Below are 16,953 nucleotides of genomic sequence, written 5' to 3'. Positions count from 1 at the left end.
TACAAAGTTTTTGACCTAGTTCTAGTTATTATGTTAGACATCTAATGACAACGTAAGACTTTCTCATAGGAGAATTCTTACTTTATCTCCGGCAACGATATCAAAAAGCTTGATAACTCAAATTGAGATTACTAACTTTTAAATATTTATAAACCCTAATTTCAACTTAGGTTTTGATCACAAACACATGATCCTATCTGATCCTACCGTGTAGTATTAGGGTGTCGATCCACATGGATAGTGTATTAAGTTTTAAACAATTTTTAGTAGTCTAGGTTATGGGATTTTTATAAAACAGTTGGTTGTGACAAATGTAATTAAGATATTATAGCTAAATAATGTTAAATGGTAGATAAAGAGCCTCTAGATTTCAGGTTTTCTATCTTTCTTAATCATGCAAAATACAAGTTTCGATGTTTATCTATGTCACGTACGGTACTGTCAAAAAATGTCCTTGAATGCTCTGCGCACGGTACTGTCCCTACCGGCACAGCGAGCTGGGTGTTTGTTTATACTTCTGGTAAAACCCGCGACCTGTGTCAGTGAAACCCGAAAAAGCAGAGGTGGGGAAATAGCCAAACAGGTTCAGGTCGAAGAAAGAAGAATTAGATTTGGAATTGGAGAGATCGAAGAAGAGGATTTGGGAGCAGTGGGAGTCGTAATAGGCGCGCTCTTTCGGGTCGGAGAGGACTTCGTAAGCGCGTTGCAATTCTTGGAATAAGGCAGTGGAGTTAGATGAGGAGGAATTGGGATTAGCCTTGAGCTTGTCGGGGTGGAGCTAGAGAGCAAGGCTCCTGTAGGCGGAGCGAATATCGGAAGGAGAGGCGTCCTAAGCGACGCCTAAAACCTCGTAGAGGCATCGCTTAGGATGATTCGCCATGGAGTGTTTGAAAATTTGGATGAGAGATGGGATTAGGATTTTATTTGTATGAGAAAGGAGAAAAAGAGGGAAAATAGCAAGGTCTTCCCCAGTTGTTTTCTATGGAGAACCTTTTTTTGGGAAAGAGGTTCTACTGTTCTACCGGGAGAGATGAATCTGTATTGTCCCAGGCACCTGAGGTGCAAGCAGAAAATTTGCACCGTTTTTTTAGCTTGGCACAAATTTCAAAGCAGACTCCTATAGTCATAATAAGGAACGAATTGAATTAGATATAGATGGAATTAATCTGGACTATTTATTTTTTAAAATTGTACCTCAAGTCCCTGAGGGACACGGACTCGGGAGAGATGGTAGCAATTTTAATTGACACAAGCGATGACACAATTTAGTACCGTCCAATCCGCACCACCAAAACCGACTCACCTCACAAACAATAAATTTAAATTATACGGACGAGAGGTGGGATTAGGGTTTTATTTGTACGAGAAAGGAGAAGAAGAGGGAAAACGGCAAGGTCTTCCCCAGTTGTTTTCTACGGAGAAACCTTTTTCCGGGAAAGAGGTTCTACTGTTCTACCGGGAATTCACATTCCCTCAGCTTACCGGACTGATTACAATTGAATCAGATGGCCCAAAATTGTTCTATTTAACTTGGCACGAATCTCAAAGCAAAAATAATCCTACCCCCTGCTATTCCGAATCCCGACCGGCTGAGAGTAAATCTAAGCAGTCCATTTCAATTGTGTTGAGTCAGGTACCTGGGTGGATACAATCCACCTTCTACTGGGAGAGATGGTAGCAATAATCTGCTATATTTCTAATTTTAAAATTGACTTTATTTCTAATTTTGTATATATGAGAGTAGGATGCCTTTATGATAGTTTTAGATTTTTATTTCATTAAAATCTCATTGCAATAAGCAGAAATTTATTTATCTTTTTTTACTATGATATCACTTTCATTTCTCTATGATAACTTGTCTGATTGGAAATGATTAATACTATCAATTCCTGCACCAAATATCTGATAAATGGGGAGAAGATCATTGTATGTTACTTTTGCAAATTGCCCTTCAACATTTTGAACATATTCAGAATTAATGCGAAACTTTTCAAACAAAAATTGCTCAGCGTAACATCAGTCCAAGAATTCTCTCCCCCTCAACGGAATGCCACGCGCATCAAGATTCGTGCATAATGTATATATATGGACGATTAGATGTCCTTGATTTCTTTAAAAATTCACATCTTTATCTATAACCCCACTAATCACTAAATATTTAACTTAGTTTCGTTATTAGTGTTTGTATTTTTATAATAAATTTCTCAACTTCTCAATATGCCAAATAATTTGTATTTCATTTAATTTTATGAATAATCTAATTAAATAAAGAAGTTTAATTCAATTAATTTGTAGTTTTATTTTCGTATCAATAGTATAGGATTTATAATTCGGCTTATTTCTGGACCTAATACGTCTTAATTTTTCATCGTATTGTTATATTTAAAAATTTAATTCGTTGTAAAAATTACTTATTATCCTAGTTAATTACATTGAACTTTCAGACTATAACGAGATGCAAGGAATTTAAAGCAACAATTACTGCATTTTTTTTAATTCATTTCACTAGTACAAAAAACCCCTTCACCGACCCTTAATCACCGACTATTTTAAGCAAAGCATCAGTGTTGCTCACACTACACTGACTCTTTTATTAAATAACAGTCAGTGTTGTTGTTCAACACTGACGCTTTATAAACAGTCAGTGTTGGTTATCAACACTGACTGTTTTTCAAAAAAGAGTCAGTGTTGAACACCAACACTGACTGTTTTTCAAGTGTCAGTGTTGATTATCAACTCTGACGCTTTAAAAAGAGTCAGTGTTGGTACTCAACACTGACTCTTTTTCAAAAGAGTCAGTGTTGAGTACCAGCACTGACTCTTTTTCAAAAGAGTCAGTGTTGAGTACCAGCACTGACTCTTTTTCAAAAGAGTCAGTGTTGAACACCAACACTGACTCTTTTTCAAGCGTCAGTGTTGATTACCAACTCTGACGCTTTAAAAAGAGTCAGTGTTGGTGTTCAACACTGACTCTTTTGAAAAACAGTCAGTGTTGATAACCAACACTGACTGTTTTCCAAAAGAGTCAGTGTTGAGTAGCAATACTGACCCTTTAAAAACAGTCAGTGTTGGTGTTGAAGACTGACTGTTTTTTTTTTTTTTCAAATATCATAATTAAAAATATATTATTTTGTTTTGAACATTTCATTGAACACATGTAATACATGAATTTATTTAATAATATCAAGTTAAAACTTAAAATCTTTCAAGTTTTTACAAATACGAATTTAATAATCACAAGATAATACAAAAAGACGGAGAATCCTAAAGAAAATCACGAGTTAATTATATGAAATTTGATAAGGGAATCCAATTAAGTAATTTGTGAATATTTTACAATACAATGAAGTCTTTCAAAATTTATAATATATTTTTAAACTTTGATTAGTTGTTAAGAAAGTATGTACATAAATAAATAATATGATAATACAGTTTATGTTGAAGAGCATAAAAATAAAAATATGTTAATTAGAAACTTAGAATTTTGTAAATTTAAAAATAAATTGTTAAATAATTTTGACACATAAAATTATATAGCATTATATGCATGTTGCATATATGAATTTTGCATAAATTAAGGTGGGTTGTTCTAAATTCAATTTAATTCTAACTTCAAATTTTGCATAAAATTATTCTAATGTTGTGTATATATTTATTGCAGAAAAAATTGGATTCACCCCAAAGGGAAGGCAACAGTTGAAATTATGTTAAACACAAGCAAAACAGAGAGCATGCTAAAAGAATTACCATTCAAATTGGATTCACTCCAAATGTCGTCCGTGGGTCGATTGGAACCGTTTCAATTAGTAGTACAATTGTTTAATTGTTTAAATTGATTAAGTAGTATGATATGGACTCCCACCCACAACCTCAGAAATGGACACCTCCTTTGAAATCAAGACCATTCATCTCCTATCAAACGGATATAAATTTACAAATCTAAATTTAGGTAATAATTGTACAGAAAATAGTATGAAAAGAATTAAAAATAAATATTTTCTACTATTTTTACATCTTATATGTCAAATAATACTTATAAATGTCAATTTTATATAATTTTATCGTTATTTGTCTCTTGAAATTGAGCCAATAATTTCATACCATTCATTTTTACGTAATCAATCAACGATCGATGTGCAATGAAATGAAATTTTATTTTCATTTACCTATCAATCAAGAGGATGAAATATTGAAACATCGAAGCACTATAAACACTTCTAGTTGGATTGAAGCTTAGACATGATCGAACTTCGAAAAATTTTATTTTGGTTATGTTTAATATTTTTTATCTCATAAACTTTTGCAAAGAATATATCCCTTAAATAAAATTCAATCTATATAATATAATTCTATATATACAAAATTATTTTGCAAACTTTTTTATTTCTCTTCCTTGCAAATTTTTTAACTTTCTGTCGAAAAAAATTACCGACGGTTTTTAAAGAAACAGTCAGTGTTGGTGTTCAACACTGACTGTTTTTTGAAAAACCATCAGTGTTGATAATCAATACTGACTGTTTTTTAAAAAACAGTCAGTGTTAACACTAACACTGACTGTTTTTCAGAAAACAGTCAGTGTTGCTCTCAACACTGACCTTTTTTTTTAAAACCGTCGGTGTTGCTCTCATCACTGACCCCTTTTTAAAACCGTCGGTGATTTTTTTGGCAGATGCCGCTGAAATTTTCGTTCCCGGTTATATGTTTCGATTTTAGCCGCGAAGTCATTTCCCCTTCTAAATTTCATTTCCCTCTTCGCGATAAACCCTCTCCATCTCTCTCGCTCTCTTCAGACCCTGTAGCCGCCAGACCTCACCCTTTTCGCCTAGCCCTAAACCCTCTCCGCACCATCCCTCTCTCTCGCATCAGATCGGCACCATCCCTGACGCACCATCTCTCTCTCGATCTCTCACCAGCACAGACGCATCAAATCGGCACCATCCCTGACGCACCATCTCTCTCTCGATCTCTCTCGATCTCTCACCATCGCTGGTTCAGTTCAACCTTTCATAACATTGAATAATTGGCAAGCATATATTCTAACTCTGGCAACCACCTCAGCCCTGACAGGAACCAGCGGTGACGCCACAACACGATGCCACAGTGCCGGACTCTGACTTCGGCCACCACCTCTATGTCGCGTTGGAATGCGCTCATGCCACGCAAGCTGCCTGCAATTGAAGCTGAGGAGAACTTGTCAAGGTTTATCTCCCTTCCTCTATTCTGTTCTTTCCAATTTTGCATGCACAACCCTCTTCCTTTTCTGGCACCAGATTGTACAGTGTTGCACTTTTATTGTTCTTGAACTGTCATTACACCCCTTTAAGGCTCGTACCAGCACCTCCCTTTGTTTGCTGGTACAGGTTTCCATGCCTGCAGCGCTGATTTGAGAGTTCCAGTTCAACAGTATTCTGTACCAGTAAATCTGTCCTAAATTTAAATTGATTATAAATTTTGATTGACAAATAATTTTTGAGTGATTTCTTCACTAAATTGCAGCATTTGCAATGTACTCTCTCTGTCTTTTGCCGTCTCAGCCTTGGTACCGGCCCCTTCTTGCCCCTCTTTGCGATTTGCTCCTCTCTCGGGTAATTAAAAAGCACTCACTTTTATTGTTGCTTGTTGTCGATTTTATTTAGTAATATGATGTTTTTATTTTGTTTGATTAACCATGGATTAAGCTTCACTGTTCCATAGAGACTTTGTTGAGGCCAATGTTGTCTCACCTAACCTATTTTTTTCACTTATGATATGAGGCTCAATCAAGCTTTAGTTTAGTTCTCGCTTTATTATCCATATACAATTAAACACCAAATAAGCCCATGTAACAATCGGTTCATAGTTTCCAAATTTATTTTGCAGAGCTCTTTGCTATTCTAGCCATGAAATACTAACTACTGTTATGCTGTTTTTGTAAATAGATGATTATGATCAGCGTATCAATGAAGCCATAAATCAAGCAGAGTAAGTTCCTAAATTGAGTTTCTTGCTTGTTGTGATGCGGGTATATTGTTTTGGTGGTTCTGGATTTATCAGTATATGGCTGTCCCTGTTCCAAATTCAGACCTTGAGAAATAAGTTCTGGGTTTATCAGTATACCGATGAATAATTAAAGGGGTTTGAGGCTGAATCAAGTGCTCAGGGAGGTCATTCAGAACATTTAAAAGGTTTCAATGGTTACAGAGGCTACAATTCAACCTGAACCAGGTTCTGGTCAAGCTCAGGTCACATGACCATGCATTTTCAGATTTGTCTGATCCATTTGCTCATGAATTTTGTACATGGGTTGTAAATTTTGTTTTACGGAACCAAAGAGACATGGATTAAGGGCTTGTATACCAATTTTTACCATTTTAGAGATTTTATTTACATTTTTAGGAATTATTCTCCTGTCAGGGGCATGGACTGTCATTTTGACAGGAAAATTCAGAATTCTCTCATTTTTAAATATGAACTTTGAAAATTCATAACTTTGTGTAGAAAAATCAGAAAAATGCAAAGTTTGCGTCCATTTCATGTATTTTTCAATTCTTTATCTGACTGTGGAATTGGTTTTGCAATTTAGTCCTTCAATTTGTCAGTATCAGCTGATTTGTCAGCAGAGGTCAAAATAATGCTTTTCATTGCATTTCATTGTGACAGTAGCAGGCCTATTCTCACTAGCTGTTGTCATTCCTTACTGGTAAAATCATTTTTGGTTTTATAATTTATGCTGTAGAAATTGCAGATGCTGAAGACTCCAGAAGTTGTGGTACATAAACACCGGATGTAGATTGTTTAAGCTATACGCCGAGAGATTATCTACTGTTTCATGTGTCTAAGGTTGGTTAGATACTCCCTGCAAATATCTTAAACTATTATTAACTATCCAACATGTAGATGTAATTAGTTACGAAAGTCTCTCTAACCCTGAGTATTGTATGAATTTAAACAAGAGAACTCTACTCTTATTCATGGTAGTACCTAATTTGTTAAATATTGGTAAATAATTTATTTTGTAATTAGTGGTGTACAATGATACCATTGTTAGTTGGTCAAGGGTTAAAAAAAAGTTCGTTCATTTGAGGCCTCCACGATTAGGATGCTTCCAGTAGAAATAATTTCTTGCATCATTATGCGATTATATATTTTTTGTGTGGAATTGTTCTTATTATATATTTATTGTGGAGATGACCTCTGTGATTATAATTTAGAGTTTTCTTCATTTCATTGTGACTTGATTTTAATTTGTATGCGATTTTACTTGAAAAAGGTATGTTTGAAAAATGCTTAACAAATGTATAGTTCAGGGGCAATTCAAATGTCACGTTCAACTTTTACCTACAAATTTTCGAAGTTAATTAGTTCAACTTTTGCCTATAAATTTTTGAAGTTAATTATAGGCATGGAGTGAATACACTTCTACGGTATATTGTCATACTACCCTCTTGTCATGCACTTTGTCATTGTGATATTAAATTTAATGGCACAGATTCTAATTTTCACTAATTGCTATCCGTAGGTTGTACTAGGTGAAGTGGCAATGTGAGGTTGATTACGTTGAATAGGCCTCGTCAATTGAATGTCATCTCTTCTCGGGTGGTACTATCCTTTGTATTAGTTATAGGTTGCAAGAAAGAGAAACATTTTTTATTTAAGTCAAGTAAATAGATTTTTGATGGCAATTAACTTGGATAATTTGGTGTCTTTTGTGTGTTTTGTGGATATATGGCATGTAATTTGGATAACATGAAATTTGATAATTTTTAATGGCAATTAACTTTTTTGTTGTCTTTTGTTTGTGATTGTGGCATATTAATTTTTTAATGTCAATAAATGTTGAATGGTAATATATGGCTAGCAAAACAGAATCATGTCAACACAGAAAAACAGTCGGTGTTGATGCACAACACTGACTGTTTTGAAAAGAGTCGGTGTTGGTGCTCATCACTGACTCTTTTTAAAAAGAGTCGGTGTTGGTGCTCATCACTGACTCTTTTTGAAAAGAGTCGGTGTTGGTTCTCAACACTGACTCTTTTTGAAAAGAGTCGGTGTTGGTGTCAACACTGACGCTTTAAAACAGTCAGTGTTGAACCCAACACTGACTGTTTTTAGAGAGTCAGTAAAAGGTATTCTTCACTGGCGCTGGTTTTACTGACGCCGCTATAACAGTCGGTGTAGGGGTATTTTAACAGTCAGTGAAGGGGTTTTTTGTACTAGTGTTTGTTGACTTCTTTTTTTTCCAACTTCTAATACATTGTGATTTGTTAAGTAATGATGAGAATGGAATGATTTGATCATGCCCATCTAAAATAATTTGTTGTAAAATTTTGCAAAGACCTCTCAATTTGAGCACCAAATCGAAAATAAGTTAATTTCAATCGTGGGTGTCCGATCTGCCAACGGCTACGATTGAAAGATGAAATTTTGAATTTAATCTCAACCATCCAATAACATCATCTGTCTTCTTTCGATTAAATGCATCTAAATTATGTGTAGAAATCTAAATTTTGTTAAAAACATACTTGCCATATGTAATGTCACACGATACGTTACTATTAAAATTGGACATACTCCGAAAATATAGCAATATTTTTCTTTCTTTTTTTTTCCTTATTTCTTACTTCTCTTTCGTTTCTATACAGATCATCTAATGACAAAATGGATTCCATTTGAATTTTTCTTTGTTCTCTGTTTGATTGTCGTGGAAATCTGGAATATGTTTTTCAATTTCATGCAATACAGATCACCCCATTTTGTTTTCTTATTTTTCAATTTTATTTCTATATAGACGGTCCGGAGAAAATCAAGAATCAAGAGTTTACTTTTCAAATTAACTTGGTAATTCTTAATTCTTTATCTCTTGATCTCTTATTATCTCTTATTGTTTGGTTGAAAAACTATATTTTGCTTCATGAAATTGAACAATTTATATATCAATGCTATTTTGTGTTCGATGAAATGTCTGAACCAAAATAATACATAATTTATTCATTGTGGATTCATAGATTGACACTTAGATTATTAACTTATTTATTACTTAGATTATTACTCAACATTCTAAAATCCACAAGCTTGACATCCCTGATACTTGCGTGGTAGATGTGAGTATCTATGGATCTGCTCATGGCTGGTTTATCCTTGAGAAAGGTGAGAGAGGTCAAGAAGTGTCCCTTCTTAATCTCATCACTCGTGCCACAATTAATTTCCCTTCCCGAATGCAGTGGACCTACCCTTGCTCTTGGATTTTCTCCCATTTATACATCAGATAATGATGAGGATTTCTTTGATATCTCTTATATATAGCAATGGCTTTTTATACCCTGTTAACTCTTTTGCTATAGTTATAAGATATTACATTATATTTCTTAGAAGAACATTGTTGGGTGGTTACATTGATGTAGATTAAGGGAACAGAGATAGAGAAAGAGGAGGCAACAGAGCGGGTGCATATTGAAGAAGAAGGGAATCCGCGGCTTTGTACGGACTGTTGTACGTTATGTATTTGATGTTATGTATCGATTTGGTCTTCTCTAATGTCTCAAATGATTGGATTGAAAAATTAAGATAGTGCATATATAACTTAAATAATATTTCAAATGATTGGATGTACTTGATGTTATGTATCGTTATAATAATGAAGAAAATCATATTCTTTATTAATTAGACTATTTGCTTTTGTCAATAGAGGAAAAGTCAGGAAGTCAAAATATTTTCGAGGTCTCAGATATAAGTGGCAGATGAACTAATATGTTCAATTATTTGCCATTAAAAAAATGTAAATATTAATATGTGAATTGATCTCTTTTTATAACCACATCAATGATTATTACTCATGAAAAAAAACAAGCTTCTTTTCATGCCAATGTTATTTATTTGAGACAATTAATTGGTGAACAGGTACCTGATTATCATGCTCTTGTTATGTTTTATAATGTAAAAAAAATCTATAGTGTCACGTCTTTTGTTTTTGTTCACACCAATAATTATATTTTTCTGAACTAACAAACATTACGGTGTCTATTCAAGGATAGCGCTATTATTTGTGCTTTATGATTCGTGCAGAACATATTTGAACGGTTAAGATTTTCCAAAAAGTCACGCATGGTTTGAGATATCTCAGAGGATGCGAATTCCAAAACAAAAGGTAAAACCCTAAACCCTAATATAAAACCTCGTCCTTGTCGGATCGATCGAGATCGAGAGAGAGGGAGAGAGGAGGCTTTGTACGGGATGAAGATTAATATCTCCAGCGGTGTGGAGACGTGATTCTACCGTCTCTCAGGTTAGAGAAAGATTAATATCTCCAGAAGTTCCTTTCTTTAAAGGATGTAAGTACTAGTTTTCATTTTAGGGAAATTATATGGGAATATCACAATATAATATTGGTTTAACAGGTGGGTTGAAATTAGGGATAGATAGATTGAACAGAAGTGGACTGTGGAGAGGAAGAAAAAATATTTGCTGGTTCAATTATACATTGTTAAATGTACATATTTTTCAATGAAATTAGGAATAGCTGGTCGACTTGTATGTTGTATAATCACTCGTTTCCAAACTATTTTACTATTTTTTTTCAATGACAATTCAATTAAGAGCATGTACACTCTCGGGAGATTGAAATTGAAGTGGAGAGCTGCTAGTAATTATTAGGTCGTCAAACTATATATATGTTGTATGATCACTCTTTTTAATATTAATCTCAGTAATGGTTTTCAACAAACCTCAATTCAACTATAGAACCTGTGTACACTCAGTCATAAACGTTAGAGCTTGTATCTGCTGTAGGATACATAATCAGTACAGATTCACCATAATTGTTTTGTTATCATACCTGCACTAATACTGGATATCAATTATTCTTTTTTTTTTCCCAAATCACCTTTTCTTATTTCTCTGCATGAAATAGGTCCAGGATTTGTGTAAAGAGCTTGCCGAAATATGCAAATGAAGAGCAGTTAAGGGAGTTCTTTTCTCGAAAAGGAGAGGTAACTGATGCGAAGGTCATTCGCACTAGGTATGCATTATTGTTTTACTGGTAAGATGCATTAGGAGATTGCCTTACTGAAAGTAAGATGCATTGTGTAGTCCTTCCTTTCAACCAAGGATAACCAGACCTGTTAGTACATAAAGAAAGACAACAAGCCAGGTTCTAAATGTACAATGATCTAATACATCTTTCTCGGTCATACAAGGAAAACTCACTCATTTTATTATCTCTTGTTGGTTATAAAACAGTGATGGGAAGAGTAGGCAATTTGCTTTTGTTGGCTTTCGTACTGAGAATGAGGCACATGCAGCCATTAGTTACTTCAACAACACTTACATGGATACTTGCAAAATTATTTGTGAGGTACCCTTCAATACTTGTAAGGTCCAGGACATTGGTTCATCATGATCCAACCTGACCTGACTCGTTTAATTAGCACTTGATATTTATCTCTCATCTTAGATAACAGGCCAAAGCTTCAAACTACCCTTATGTAATAATATTAAAAACCACTAATTCAATGTGAAGCATTAAATCCTAGATGACATTTCTTCATTTAATTACTGATCAGGTAGGGCCTGTTCTTATTCTTTACTTTAATTGATAAACATTTTTCATTTTTAAGTATAAACTACACTCGTTGTTGAATAAACAGACAATCAATTGAACTTGTTTTAGGTTGCTCGAAAGGTGGGTGACACAGCATTGCCTCGGCCTTGGTCCCGACACTCTCAAAAGAAAAAAATAAAAAATAATGTGCAATTCAAAACAGATATAGGGGACCTGAATTCATCTCAAGCAACAATATCAGAGAGCAAGGATTTGTCTGATCCGAAGCTACAGGATTTCTTGCATGTCATGCAGCCCCGCTCGAAGTCCAAGATATGGGAAAATGACATGACTGGTATCAATTCAGTTAAACCATGTTATCTTTATATTGGCTTTTTGTTATTTTCTTTTTGGCTGCTAACTAGAGTGAATAAGTTTCTATATTTGCAAGTTATACATGGTACTTCTGATATTTAAAAATTGTGACAAAAACCTGGATATCTTGGCATGCATTGAATTTAGCGATTTAAACCTGTTAGATGTTGACAATTTTGTGCTTGGTCGGTATCTTCCGATTTTAGAGCCCAAATTGACACAAGCTAAAAGCAATTGCAAATTTTAATGTTCATTTGGATTTTGTTTGAACAGTCTTTGTAGTTGGTTGTTATTTTTCTCTTTCCTCTTGTATTGTGTTACTTGACTTGATTGAGCAAAAATCATAGAGGTATAATGAGTTATTTTGTCTATAATTTGATTTGTTATCACATAACCAAAATGTTGAATTTTAGAGGAAAATAGAGAAGAGACAGAGAGAATGGTCTATGGTAAAAATGCATTTCTATATTGATGTATATTTTTTTTGTTACAATGATTTATGTAGTATTTATAGCATACAAGATTCAACTAGCCGTTTCTGCACCAACGTTACCAACGGTACTATTCTTATTTACTGTACCAACGGTACTATTCATCTACTTTATATCTATTTCTAAAACTAATAAAAAGAACAAATATTTTATTCTTGGTTGATCCTAGACCGCTTGATTGATGATGAACGACTGAGATTAATCTTCCAATTCTTTATTATTTTCAACACTCCCCCTCAAGCTAGGAATGTAAATATTGTACAATCCTAGCTTGCTTGTCTTCGAATGGACTCGGGTCCGAACCTTTGATGAGGATACTAGCAAGTTGCTCCTCACTTTGCATGAGTTTAGTTTTGATTTTGGCTTGCATCTTTTTTTATGCCCGAAGGGATTGCATCGTCTCTAAATCTTGAAGATGGTTTCATCACCCTTGATGTTCTTCGTATTTCTTGAATCCTTCAATTAAAAATTCAAACAATCGCAGTAACCCGATCTCTGTATCTAAATTAATGTAAAATCAAGGTATTTAGCCACATTTAAATTCTTGTGTTAACTTATTAATTTTGTCATTTTTGTTATGTCTAGATTATCAAAATATTTTGTCACCACTATCAATTATCAATTTATCATGTAAGGAAATTTTAATTTATATAAAAAAAGACACCTCATTTTTGAGTTATCTTGTTGAGTCTACACCACAATCGGTTGTTGAAGAGATTGCCTCATTTGATCTTGATTTTGTTGAATCAGGTTGCTCTGACCCGCTACATATTTTTCTTCATAAACTTCCCCTAAAATAGAGGCATCAATTTGCTCCCCCTCAAGGTAGCATTATTGTTTTCTTTATATATAATTACCAACGTATCAATTTTTATTTTTCATGACCTTCGTATTTTGTATTGGTATTTGTTCTATTTGGTCATTTGGTAATTGGTTTTTATAATTGGTATTGGTGTTGGTATTTGTTTTCTTGGTTATATTTTTGGAGTTTTGTTTTGGTGACTTTTCGGCTCTTAATATTGTTTTGGTGACTATTCACCCTTTTTTTTTTTTTTTTTTTTTTTTTTTTTTTTTTTTTTTTTTGCACTGGGCATATTGACCCAGCCACCTCTTTTAGTGGCCATCATGGATAATTTTTGGGTTAGTAAATAATATTTTTCTGGTATGATTTACCATTTTTTTTTTCTTAACCAAGGGATGAGGCTCTATGGCTCTAAGGTTCCTCTCGGTTTGAGTTTTTTTCTTTTCTTTTCTTACCGAGGGATGAGGCTCTATGGCTCTAAGGTTCCTCTCGGTTTGAGTTTTTTTTTTCTTTTCTTACCGAGGGATGAGGCTCTATGGCTCTAAGGTTCCTCTCGGTTTGAGAGTTTTTTTTTTTTTTTTTATTACCGAGGGATGAGGCTCTCTATGGTTTTGTTATGGTGGCCGAAACCTTTCGGCTCTTGATTATGGTGGCTCTAGTAGCTGTTGTTATCTTGGTATGAATTGGATAGCTCTTTGTGAATGGTGTACCATGTAAATTATGATTATGTTTATGAATATTGATATTTTTGTTATGAATATGTTATATGAACCTTGACCCGTTTGTATGAAAACGATACCTTAATTAGATTTTAAAATAGTTTGTAAAATAATTATTTTTCAAATTTGGTTTCTAGCAGGTTAACAACATTTTGAAAGGTATTTTATAATTTTACAAATCATTATAATTAATACAATTTTTATAGGAAAATTAGAAATTTTAATATTTTATAGAAAGGATGTCCAAAAATCTTGTGCCCTATTTTTTCTCATAGTGTTTTTTTTTTTTTTTTGGTTGTACAAAAATAATTCATTTTTTTCACACAACATAAAGTAAAAAAGAACTTCATGCATGCATTATAGAAACATAATTATTTTATGACGTTCAATATATTAACATACAATTGGCAAGAAAACTAAGTTTTGAACTTTTATAATTAAAATGTTGAAATTTATGAAAATATTTAGATGAAATATTTGAAACAATTTATTAATTGAAAGTAAATTTTATAAGAATGAATATTTCTATTTTATTGATATTTTGGCAATTGTCTATAATTTTTCATACTATTGATTGGCGCTTTAATTCTATATTGGTTATAAACGCATATTGGTTAGTTTTGGTCAAGGTACAGGTTATTGGGTAAAACATGAAATTTATAGGCTACAGTCTACACCATATGAAATTTAAATATTGGTTTTAGAGTACCACATGGAGAATCTCATGAACAGGAATTGTGTTGGATCATCTTCACGGGACCCGTTTGACCCACTAGAGACGCCTTTAATGGACACCTCCATTTCTTGGTGAATGGAGAGAATACACCTTTGCCCTTTCTTTTACCGTCTCGCCTTTTTTCTCGAATTCACATCCTCTCCAGTACCTGGGAGGGTACGAATCCCTCTTTCTCCCCGTTCCTCTTTTCTTCAATCCGATTCCACCTTCCTCCTCCCTTCTCCGCTGCCTTCCCTCTCTTTGGCCGGAGATGGGAATAGAGGAACCAACGCCGATCAACCACATGCCCTTCATTTTTTATTTGTGCACTTATCGGTCTCAATTTTGGAGCTAGGGTTTGACGGGAGCAAGGTTTTCTACCGCAAAGGCCTGGGTTTCGTGTCCCTTGCCTCAGCGGACTTATGGATCACCCATGGCTCTGCATCGTGGCTCTTCTGGTTGAATCATAGCGGATACGGCTGAGAGATATGGTGGTAGTTCGGTTGTGAGAGGAATTTGTGATCTTACCCCGCATCAAGCTCGAGGTGTGTGAGGTAGGTACACTTTTAACTCTTCCTACTTCTTTTTAAGAGATCCGAAATACTTTTGTGTTGATTCTTTATTTGGAATTTTTTTCTTGATTTTCTGGTATAATTCAGTCTCTGCTAATTCTGGTTTTTGTTTTTGTTTTTGGTACTGATAAGACAGATATCAGTAAGAGGGTTTTCTTTTTGCTGGTAAATTTGATTTCTGGGTGACAAACGCTATGCGTAGTACTTGGTGGCCTGATCGGCCTTTTGTTGTTGTATTGATTTTGGATGGCTGGAACAGTGTACTCAGCACTTGCTGGCCTTCTTGGCACTTGGTTTTTTAACTGGGTTCTACATCCACTTTGAGCCAATAATCAATACCAAGAAACTGTATTCTGTTTTCTCAGCGGTTGGGGTTTTGTTTGTTTGGAGGGCCTTTACGGCTCTTGGGTTTCTCAAGTACTGACTAGCTTTGCTAGTTTGGGTGGTACTTGGCTGGTTTCCTTTTTTTTTTTTTTATAGTATTTGATTGATTTTGTTGGTTTGAACAGACAAGGAAAATATTACTTATCTGCCTTTTTTTCGTTTTACCTTGACTGAGGGTTGACCCCTTTTCTTGCCTCTTGTACCAGATTGGTGTTGTGTTGCGGGTTTGAATTTTCTCCCCCTCGTTTGCACTTCACCTTTCTTCTCTGGCTCTTGCTCTCTGTCACTGGGCTTCTCCCATCTAGAGGCGAGGCTAAGATTTGAAATCTTGAGGTCAGCCTTTCTTTTCTTGATTTCTTTGATTTTATGGCTGAAAGCCTTCTTCAGCTCTGGTTAGAGCAGGTTTTGTTTTGGCTGCTACACCAAACCATTTCTCTTTCCCTTTTTTCCTTTGTTGTACCAATTTACTGGTACGAGGGGATTTGTCGGTTTGGGTGACTGGTACAGTTCTTTGTTAGCTGTACCGCTCTTTGGTGGTCTGATTTTTTTTCTTTGAAACAGGTTACCAAAGTAGGTTTTGCAGAATTCTGTATTGGTGATTTTTTTGGTTTTCAGCTGCTGGTGCTGGTGCTGTTGCAGATTTGCTGAACAGATGTTCAGTTTTTTTCAAATCACAGTCCTTGTCTGTGATTTTGATTTTCAGTTTTGAGTCAGGATTTTAACCTGGCTCTGATACCATGTTGAATTTTAGAGGAAAATAGAGAAGAGACAGAGAGAATGGTCTATGGTAAAAATGCATTTCTATATTGATGTATATTTTTTTTGTTACAATGATTTATGTAGTATTTATAGCATACAAGATTCAACTAGCCGTTTCTGCACCAACGTTACCAACGGTACTATTCTTATTTACTGTACCAACAGTACTATTCATCTACTTTATATCTATTTCTAAAACTAATAAAAAGAACAAATATTTTATTCTTGGTTGATCCTAGACCGCTTGATTGATGATGAACGACTGAGATTAATCTTCCAATTCTTTATTATTTTCAACACAAAAAAATAAAGTAATTAAAGAAATGGACCATAATGTAGAGTAAGGTATATCAGCATGTCAATTACTCATAATAAAAGTGTGTCTGAAAATCTGTTAAAAAAAATGAACTTGTCTTCTCTGTGTTACCCAATCTAACCTAAAAGAATGAACAAATACATTGTAGTAAACCATCATGAAACCCTTGCAGTTGACATTTATTCAAATAGATCTTGTCATTAAATGCAGCCCTTTGAGGACTTTTGGTTTTTCATTTTCCTAGTTATTTAGTTCTTTTCTAGTACTGGAACCCTTTGTTGACAAAAATTCATATTTTTTTTTCC

The 16,953-nt window shown here is 34.3% G+C and overlaps 2 long non-coding RNA genes across 4 annotated transcripts; both read left to right on the top strand.

Moving 5' to 3' along the window:
* Positions 1 to 4,756: 4,756 nt before the first annotated feature.
* LOC144566685 (uncharacterized) lies at positions 4,757 to 7,766 on the top strand. Of its 3 annotated transcripts, none has more exons than XR_013515261.1 (5): positions 4,757 to 5,199; positions 5,497 to 5,585; positions 5,919 to 5,961; positions 6,725 to 6,819; positions 7,499 to 7,766. It is a non-coding gene; the product is annotated as an uncharacterized LOC144566685 (long non-coding RNA). The 3 variants fall into 3 exon arrangements; XR_013515260.1 differs by having other exon boundaries at positions 6,716 to 6,819; XR_013515259.1 differs by lacking the exon at positions 7,499 to 7,766 and having other exon boundaries at positions 6,716 to 7,056.
* A 2,902-nt stretch (positions 7,767 to 10,668) lies between these two features.
* LOC144566444 (uncharacterized) lies at positions 10,669 to 11,721 on the top strand. The gene is made up of 3 exons (XR_013515195.1): positions 10,669 to 10,993; positions 11,215 to 11,329; positions 11,645 to 11,721. It is a non-coding gene; the product is annotated as an uncharacterized LOC144566444 (long non-coding RNA).
* Positions 11,722 to 16,953: the final 5,232 nt, after the last annotated feature.

The sequence above is a fragment of the Carex rostrata genome, chromosome 15, assembly GCF_964058835.1.
Source record: "Carex rostrata chromosome 15, lpCarRost1.2, whole genome shotgun sequence".
In the NCBI taxonomy this organism is placed as follows: domain Eukaryota; kingdom Viridiplantae; phylum Streptophyta; class Magnoliopsida; order Poales; family Cyperaceae; genus Carex; species Carex rostrata.
Note: the sequence above shows the minus strand (reverse complement) of the source record. Positions and strands in the feature narration are given on the sequence as shown.